This window comes from Alosa alosa, chromosome 1 (genome assembly GCF_017589495.1).
Source record: "Alosa alosa isolate M-15738 ecotype Scorff River chromosome 1, AALO_Geno_1.1, whole genome shotgun sequence".
In the NCBI taxonomy this organism is placed as follows: Eukaryota; Metazoa; Chordata; class Actinopteri; order Clupeiformes; family Clupeidae; genus Alosa; species Alosa alosa.
The window spans coordinates 38,559,284-38,567,670 of NC_063189.1; the positions used below are offsets into that span (position 1 = coordinate 38,559,284).

An 8,387-nucleotide genomic window follows, 5' to 3' on the forward strand; every position below is an offset into this window, starting at 1 on the left:
CTCACATATAATACAGTAAGCCAAACCAAAGCTCATGCGAGCCACTGCACAGCAAAACGGACAAATTGCAGTTACACATGCAATAACCAGACATAAAATAATAGCAACATGCAGGCCATGCAATGCAGCGCACGAGCAAAACACAAAAGAAAGAAAACCACAAAAGAAAAGGGCAGAACAAAACAAAACCAATACCCAGCAGCACTAAGCAAGGCAAGCAGACACACATGCAACATGCACCAGTCACCACTCAGGCGACATGCAACAGGCACCATGAAGCGCAGCAAAGCTCCAGTGGGCCATGCCTCCACAAACGCAACTTACATTTGCTTTACTCAATATTCGATCACTGTTGAATAAAACTGCCTTGGTTAATGAAATTATTACAGACAATCATATAGATGTTATATGCCTTACTGAAACCTGTCTTAAACCAGACGAATACCTTCCATTAAATGAGTCTACACCTCCCTCTCATCTTAATTATCATGTACCACGCCACACTGGCAGAGGAGGGGGAGTAGCTACAATTTATCAATCTAGTCTTCTCACATCTCCCAAGCTTATACACAAGTTTAAATCTTTTGAAGTTCTAGTCCTACATTTTTTACCCCCAGATTGGAAAACTAATCAGCCTGTAACTGTGGTCACATTGTACAGACCCCCCGGCCCCTACACCGAATTCTTAGAAGAATTTTCTGATTTCCTTTCCACTTTAACCATCCAAACTGAAAAAATACTTATTGGTGATTTCAATATTCATATGGATAATGTGAATGATTGTCTCACAATTGCATTTCAATCCCTAATTGAACATGTTGGGTTCTGTCAAAATGTTAATTCACCCATACACCGAGATAACCATACTATTGATCTAGTCTTGTCATACGGCATAAGCATAGAGCAGTTAACAGTTCTGCCACAACACCCGACCTTAACTGACCACCATGTAATTACTTTTACAATGACATTACAATATGCAGTACCCAATTTAGCTGAATACTCTATCTGAAAAAATAAATGCAGACTTTCTAGAAAAAATCTCGCTTACGTTTGCCCCCTTCCGAACCCATGTGGTATCAGAAGGCCCTTTCCTTAATCCAACCGAGGTCGACTTGTTAACTGATAATGTAATGAACTCATTACGCTCAACCCTTGATTCAGTAGCACCACTAAAAAAAGAGAGTAAGGAAAACAAGTAAGGCGGCTCCATGGTACAATCGCACAGACAAAACCCTCAAACAAGCAGCCAAAACTTGAACAAAATGGCGTACTACTAAATTGGAAGTCTTCCGCCAAGCATGGAAAGATAGCCTTATCACCTACAAAAAGTCAACTTACTATTCCTTGCTGATCGAAGAAAACAAAAATAATACAAAATTTCTCTTTACCACAATTTCACGCCTGACGAAGAGCCACACTGAAGTAACCGAATCTATCCATATGCCTAAACAGTAATGACTTCATGAATTTTTTCAATGACAAAATTGAAACAATTAGAGATAAGATTAATAACCAATCAGTCTCACCAGATGTTCGTACTCCATTGCTGAACGGTAGTGAAAACATAATTGAATCACAGATGAGACGAACAACTTTGAATTAATTTACACCGATCGACATATTAGACCTCACTTCCACAATTTCCTCATCAAAATCTACAACTAGTCTACTAGATCCTATCCCTACTCATCTTCTGAACTCTGCTGTCTCTTTCTTGGATAATGCTTTGCTCCAGATCATAAATAACTCACTGCATTCAGGGCATGTACCACAGTCGTTTAAGTTATCTGTTATTAAGCCATCCCTCAAAAAAACCTACCCTTGACCCTAACAGCCTGGCCAACTATAGGCCTATATCTAATCTCCCTTTTCTGTCGAAAATACTAGAAAAAATAGTGTCCAAACAAATTAGTGCCTTCTTACATATGAATAAAATCGAAGAATTTTTAAATACTGTGTTTTTGTTACTTTTTTTGTGATAGACACATCAACAAGTAAGTAACGAATCAAAAAGTAATCCATAAGCAATGACAAACAGACCAGACAAAAAGGTATTGAGAGGGATAGATGAGGTTAAAATTAAGATTTTAAAGTTCTAACTGCAGATATTTTGTGTATGGCTTGCAGTGTTCATATCCTCACTCTAATTGCCAATTCAAAGTTCGGGATACTATTACTATTGAGAACATGACATTAGACTTTACTTTTGTGAGAGATACGTTTTTTGCGTCGACTGTGAATTATACTCTTGCATATTTCATATAAAGACCTGATATGTGGCCTTCTTTGTGTTCTTTCAAGACTTTGCCTTGTTCTGGCATCTGGCTTCTAGCTAATGCTAGCCTGTCTGGATTATCTTTTATGCATGCATCTAATGAGAAACTCTCACATCCACCCAGCTCGCAGCAATCCACCCAGCACAAAGCCATGACTCAACACACGCTGAGTCTTCTGCACAAGGTCTGGGGTGAGCTGAGGCCAGCTCTCCTTTTCTCTTGCCTGATGCGTGCAGTAGTACATCTGTGATGTGACCCCAGAAGGCAAAAGTCCCAATGCAGCCTCATCTCTCATGCTGATAATGGAGAATCTGTACATCATGTCTGAGCCGACATGTCTGTGACCTTTCCACTTTTACCTCAAGTGACACTCATGCAAGGACAGTCAAGGAGACTGGCATGGTGTCATCACAACAGTGCTTGGTGCGAGACAAGTTAGTCAGAGCTGTGAAATGCCAGGCCTTCAGCGCCCACAGGACCCGTCAAACTGAGGGATATTACGGCACCTCTCTGGTGCTTAGGAAGATAGTCAAAGCCCAATGGGAGTCATTACTGGTCTGATACCCTCTGACCCCACCACCTCGCAGCCCCAGGGCTCTCTCATCATTCACTGCCATCGGACACCACCACCACCACACATATCCATATGGATGGTGGCCTCACAAATCAATAAAAACCCAAGCAGTCAATGAAAACACAAGTTGTTTCTCTCACTCTCTCTCCCTCTCTCTCATCTCACTACTCACTTCAAACAAGCTTTATAGGCATACCAGTATTGCCACAACAATATAAGCCAAAGCCTATAAGCAATGCACTACACAATTACATAAACATTAACACATGCATACACTTCTCTCTCTCTATTCTGTCCATTCTCTGCCTTTCAAGTCACTTCTTATTTTGCATTTCCTCTCCATCTCCGTATTTCAATTTCCATTTGCACTTTATCATTCCCCACAACTATCTAGCGTGGCACAGAAGAGCTGATCTGACAAACTGAAAATTAAATGAGAAAAATGAAAAATGAAAAAAAATCTGCTTGGTAATGTAGTATGCTTTTTTGCTAGCCAGTAGCCTACATAAAAGTATGGCAATACTCTTCTCTGTTGTGTTGTGCTCTGCTCCCATTCAGAATATGAGATCCATGTTTAATGGACTAACATGTGCACTAAAATTAAAGGAGACATATTATACCTCTTTTTAAACAAGTTAGAATAGGTATATGGGCTATACAAAACATGTTCATAAAGTTTTTTGCACAAAATCAATCTCACATAAAGAGATCTCTGCAGCCTCTATTCTTGCCAGCCTTAGTCCCTTTCAGAATGAGCCGTTTAAGGACTGTCACTTTTATGCAAATAAGCTACTGCTGGCCACGCCCCACCTGTCAGATGTTTACGCTGTTCGTTTTCTTCACGTGAAAACCTCCACTGCTTGGGTGAAAATGACGGAATACAGAGGCGCACATTTTCGACCCAGAGTCGGACCCGGATCAAGATGAAGAGGAGCCACCTGCAGAAACACCTTCACGAATGCTGCAAGCAGTTTCTAAATGGTTTGTTAACTTTTTAAATCAATGTATTTGCTATCTCTCCTACGTGCCAAATTAGTCTTGGCTATTAGCCTTTACCCTGTTCAGCCTGTTACGACGTAAACGTAATGTAATTTTTCGTGACAAAGCCAGTCTTTTTACAATATTTAACATTTGCTTGTATTTGAAACTTCACTAGATTCACAGCACTTGATTAGCTTTTTTTATTATTATTATTATTATTATTTTAATTATTATATAGGTGTGCTTGTGGAAATTGTTGGGCAATGCCAACTGAGGCAGAGTATATGCTGCCAGGAGATTACACAGTTAACTTTTCTAAGCTACAGAAAGGCCTGCAAATATGTTACCGTGTTACTAACTTATTTACAAATGAGCTAGCGAGTATGCTGCCATATTACTCACTCATTTACGAATAATGCTAGGGACTGTGCTAGCATAGCACTCACCTTACCTTACCATTATAGATCACACGACGTCTGCAGCAGACGGGTTTATACTTGGTGTGCCTGAATGTTTATTCTCTTCAGAACGCACTGAACATATGCAGAGCTGACCATGGGGCCTTACGGCTACGGGGAATAGAGCAGTGTGTGTTATTTATTAAGCTACTTATTAGTTTTTCCCAGTGTTTATGAGAAGTGACAGGCTACCGTTTTTATCAGCAAAAGCAGATGTTAGTCTTACTAATGTTCATAGGTCACTAATGGCCTTACACACCAACACATGCCCCAATTGTTGTTTTCTTTCTTTTAATGTATGGCTATTGTCTGCAAATTCAGCAGGTATCAAACTTACACTCATGACACATTTAAGACATTACAATATATTTATTACACAAAACAGAAATAAAACATGACATATGCAATATGGCAATTGCACTTTGTGCACTTTTGACAGAACTGACAGATTATGTAACCTGCTAACTACTGCAATGTTTTTTTTTTTTTAGTCGTTACAGATAGCTTGCCTACAGGAGCTTTGTCAGTTGGTGTTGGGGATTCCTTGGATGCAGAATAAGGGTCGTCATCCCGTCATGTGTGGTCCTGCGTGTTCGTCGGGAGTTTCCTGACAGCCAAGGACAATATGTGGGCTTCAAACTGCCTCCCCTGGATTGAAGCGAGACACATAGTTGGCGATCACCTCCTCCTTCTCTGGGTGCTCAAACTCTGAGGACAGGTCCAGAGGAATGCTTATTTTCAGGAGTTCCTCCCTGTATGCTTCTTGGTCCACAAAGACCTCGCCATGATGAAGCCCATCAAGTCTTCCACATATCACGCCAGTGCAATATTTCACACTTTGTAACTATGTACATAGTTTGTAAAGTATTTCATTGTACATTTATTTATTGTTTTGTTCATTGCAAAGACACCATAGTGCAATAGCATGCAAAATGAATAGATCTTTTATTGTTGATAAATAAAAAATTATGTAACTTACGGAATGTTGTCTCGGTTTTGATGGGTTTCACCCTGCACTCTCCCTTCCTGTATTTGAAGGGCAGCCGTGGCCCACTGGTTAGCACTCCAGTGCTGAAGTGCCCTTGAGCAAGGCACCTAACCCCTCACTGCTCCCCGAGCGCCGCCATTGTAGCAGGCAGCTCACTGTGATTATGACAATTAAAAATAAATGACACTAAAAAAAATAATAAAAAAAAAATCAATACGTAGCCTTTTTTAAGCAACACCAAAATTGCGTTTGTTAGTATAGAGTGGTGAAGTCCCGCCCCTTCCGTTTGCCTCCATGGGACCTATCTTTCAAAAAAATTTGAACGGCAGTCTATGGCGAAAAAGAAATTATTTTCTGGTCCCGGTTGACTTGTGCCTTGAATTACCCATATGATGTTTGTCAATTTTAAAGACAATTTTTCATGTAAAGACATTTGCTGTTTGTTTCGTAACTATTGAATTACAATATTGTGAAAGATTGTAATTCCAACGACTACAAACCCATCAGTCGCGCTAGTGACGTTAGCTCATTCACAGCCACACTAGATTGTACAAGCATACCAGCAACAGGTCTTAATTGGGCTTTCCTTGCCGAAGAAAATACCATGAGTCAGAGGATTAAACACATCAGGTAAGTTGTATTCGTCCATAGACTGTACATTACATACTGTTAAGTGACATAGCAGGCAGCAAGATGCAACCATTAACTAGCATAACAGCTCTTATCGTTTCATTACGTTGGTGACGTACATCGTTCGAGACGAGAGATGTAGTCCACTGAGTGGATTCGCACAAAACCAACATAACTTTTGAAGTCTATCGAACAACAGTACTTTCTTGACGTGAAAAATTATCTTTTAAATTCACACACATAATATGTGAAATTTGTGGCACAATTCAAACTGGACCAAAAAATAATTGTTATCTCTCCATTAACTGCCGTTCATAATTTTTTGAAAGATAGGTCCCATGGACCGGAAGTAGAAGGGGCGGGACTTCACCACTCTATTAGAACGCTGCCCGTTTCCATGACGTCACTGGCATGGTAGGACCTGAGAAATTCTATAGGCAACAGCTGCAGCATATTATGTATACACGAAAATTAGTCATTTTAATGGCATGGGTTACAAATTTGAGATTTATTTCGGGGGCTATACATTTTGTGCAATGTACAACATAGATACATTTTGTGCGGCACAACATAGGCTACTGTAGACCTAGCCTACAGGTCATGTAGAAAACTGGACGAGGGGCGCTTGAGACAGTAACGCACGCTGTCTCTCTGTCTCCCTCCATCCCTCACACACACACATTGCCTACTGTACATCCTTCACACAACTGCATACTCACTCACCACCACTACATTAGGCCTATGCGAAGGCTACGGTGCATATACAATTAAGCAATATAGCACGAGTGAGAGTGGGGTTGGTCATGGATATTCCCACGGGTGTTGTTCGGCCGTAGCCACGAGGCCGAGTGGCGCAGGCAACAACAGCCGTGGGAATATCCATGACCAACCCCACGATCACGAGTGCTATATTGCTTTTATACAACAATTCTACCACAAATTAAATAATCTGAAAACACCCCATTATTGTTTAAAAATGTTAATTTCGACATCGTTCTTCACGATCAAAAAATAGTTCCCTTTTCAATAGACAGCGTCTTGGTTGCTAGGTAACCAACATTCCAGACCCCTCGTTACGGGTCTTTGTGGTTTACATGTCTTCTTGAAAGAAATGTGGAAATCACATTCATATCTAGGTTTGCTGCATGCATGTTACAAGGACACTGGGCCATGTCATGTAAGGGACATGGTACTGCAAAAAAACGGAAACATAATCTACATTGCAGAACCACTCAACTTTATTAATGTATAGTGAATAAATGTTACACTACTGTGCACAGCCTGACGTGACGATGCTAGCACGTTAGCAGCGGTTAGCTAATTATGCTAACGTTATCTACAAGTCTCCTCCAAGTGACAATCATATTATACACAATGCTGGCAATGCTGAGAACAATTAGCATCCTCGTTTATCTTACTTACATTGAGTTGACTGTGTGGCTTAATCCACAGATGTGGTGAAGCACTGTTTCGTTATGGTTTGCTAAGGAGTAACCCATTGCTTGAAATAGTGGAGAGCTGGGTGTCAAATCTTCACATTGTGTCGCGGAGTGATTTATTATTAGCTGTGCTGAGTCTGAGTTGAAATGTCCAGGGATATTCCAACTCATGGAACGTCTCTCGGCCAATCAGAAACAAATAAATAGTTCCATAGAACCCAATTGTTGTAAATAAGCTATATAACACGCATTGTCACGTCAATGTAGGCTAACGCAGTATGGACTACTGGCACTCGTAACAGCAACTCACGCGGGCTCTCTCTCTCCCTCCCTTGAAACTGTTAAAAACTTCGTTACCCCAAGTTGACCCCAGATACACGGAGGATACACGAGTTTGCCGTTTATTTTAGGCTAACGTTAGTGGAGAGTTTGCAGATTTTTACCTTGTGGATGTTGATATTGCACGAGTCTCTTGGATAGCAGCACTGCGAGTTAAACTCCCTCCCATCAACAATCTGCCCTGAGATGGTGAACAACTGGCTGTGGTTTAGTTACCAGCTAGTAAAAGCATTATTATCGATCTGTGATATCGTCGGAGTCATGGTTTATACTCTCTATGGTCGGAGTGCTAGCTTGTGGAGTTTGACATAACATAAGAGTGTTTCCAAGGTGCTTAGCTGCTAGCCCTTTCCTAGGTTGGATCGTATGGTAGCCTATCTAACACTGGACCTCATCTGAGGCTACTTCGAGATATTATTCCAAAGGGGACAGATAGGCTACTGCACTTAAAACTTTAAACGATTGAACGAACCTTCCCGGACTTTAATTGCGACCAGTGACTGCATTGGGTGAACGAAGCCGAAGTTGAAACTTAGGCTCCATGGCACATACATTAGACTGTGGGCTCGCCCTTGAATTGAAAAAGACTACAAGCTGCCCCACCGAGTTTGCGATGAAGTAAGCAAGAAAAGGGTTTTTCAAGTCAGGATATGGCAAGTCAATGGCATTTATTCGTCCAAAGTTACAGACCAGTTTCCA

The 8,387-nt window shown here is 40.9% G+C and overlaps 1 long non-coding RNA gene across 1 annotated transcript; it reads right to left on the minus strand.

Annotated features, from left to right (window-relative positions):
• Nucleotides 1-4,760: 4,760 nt before the first annotated feature.
• On the minus strand, nucleotides 4,761-5,402 carry LOC125299883. Its single transcript, XR_007194467.1, has 2 exons — nucleotides 5,272-5,402; nucleotides 4,761-5,000 (listed from the first exon to the last, which is right to left on the minus strand). It is a non-coding gene; the product is annotated as an uncharacterized LOC125299883 (long non-coding RNA).
• Nucleotides 5,403-8,387: the final 2,985 nt, after the last annotated feature.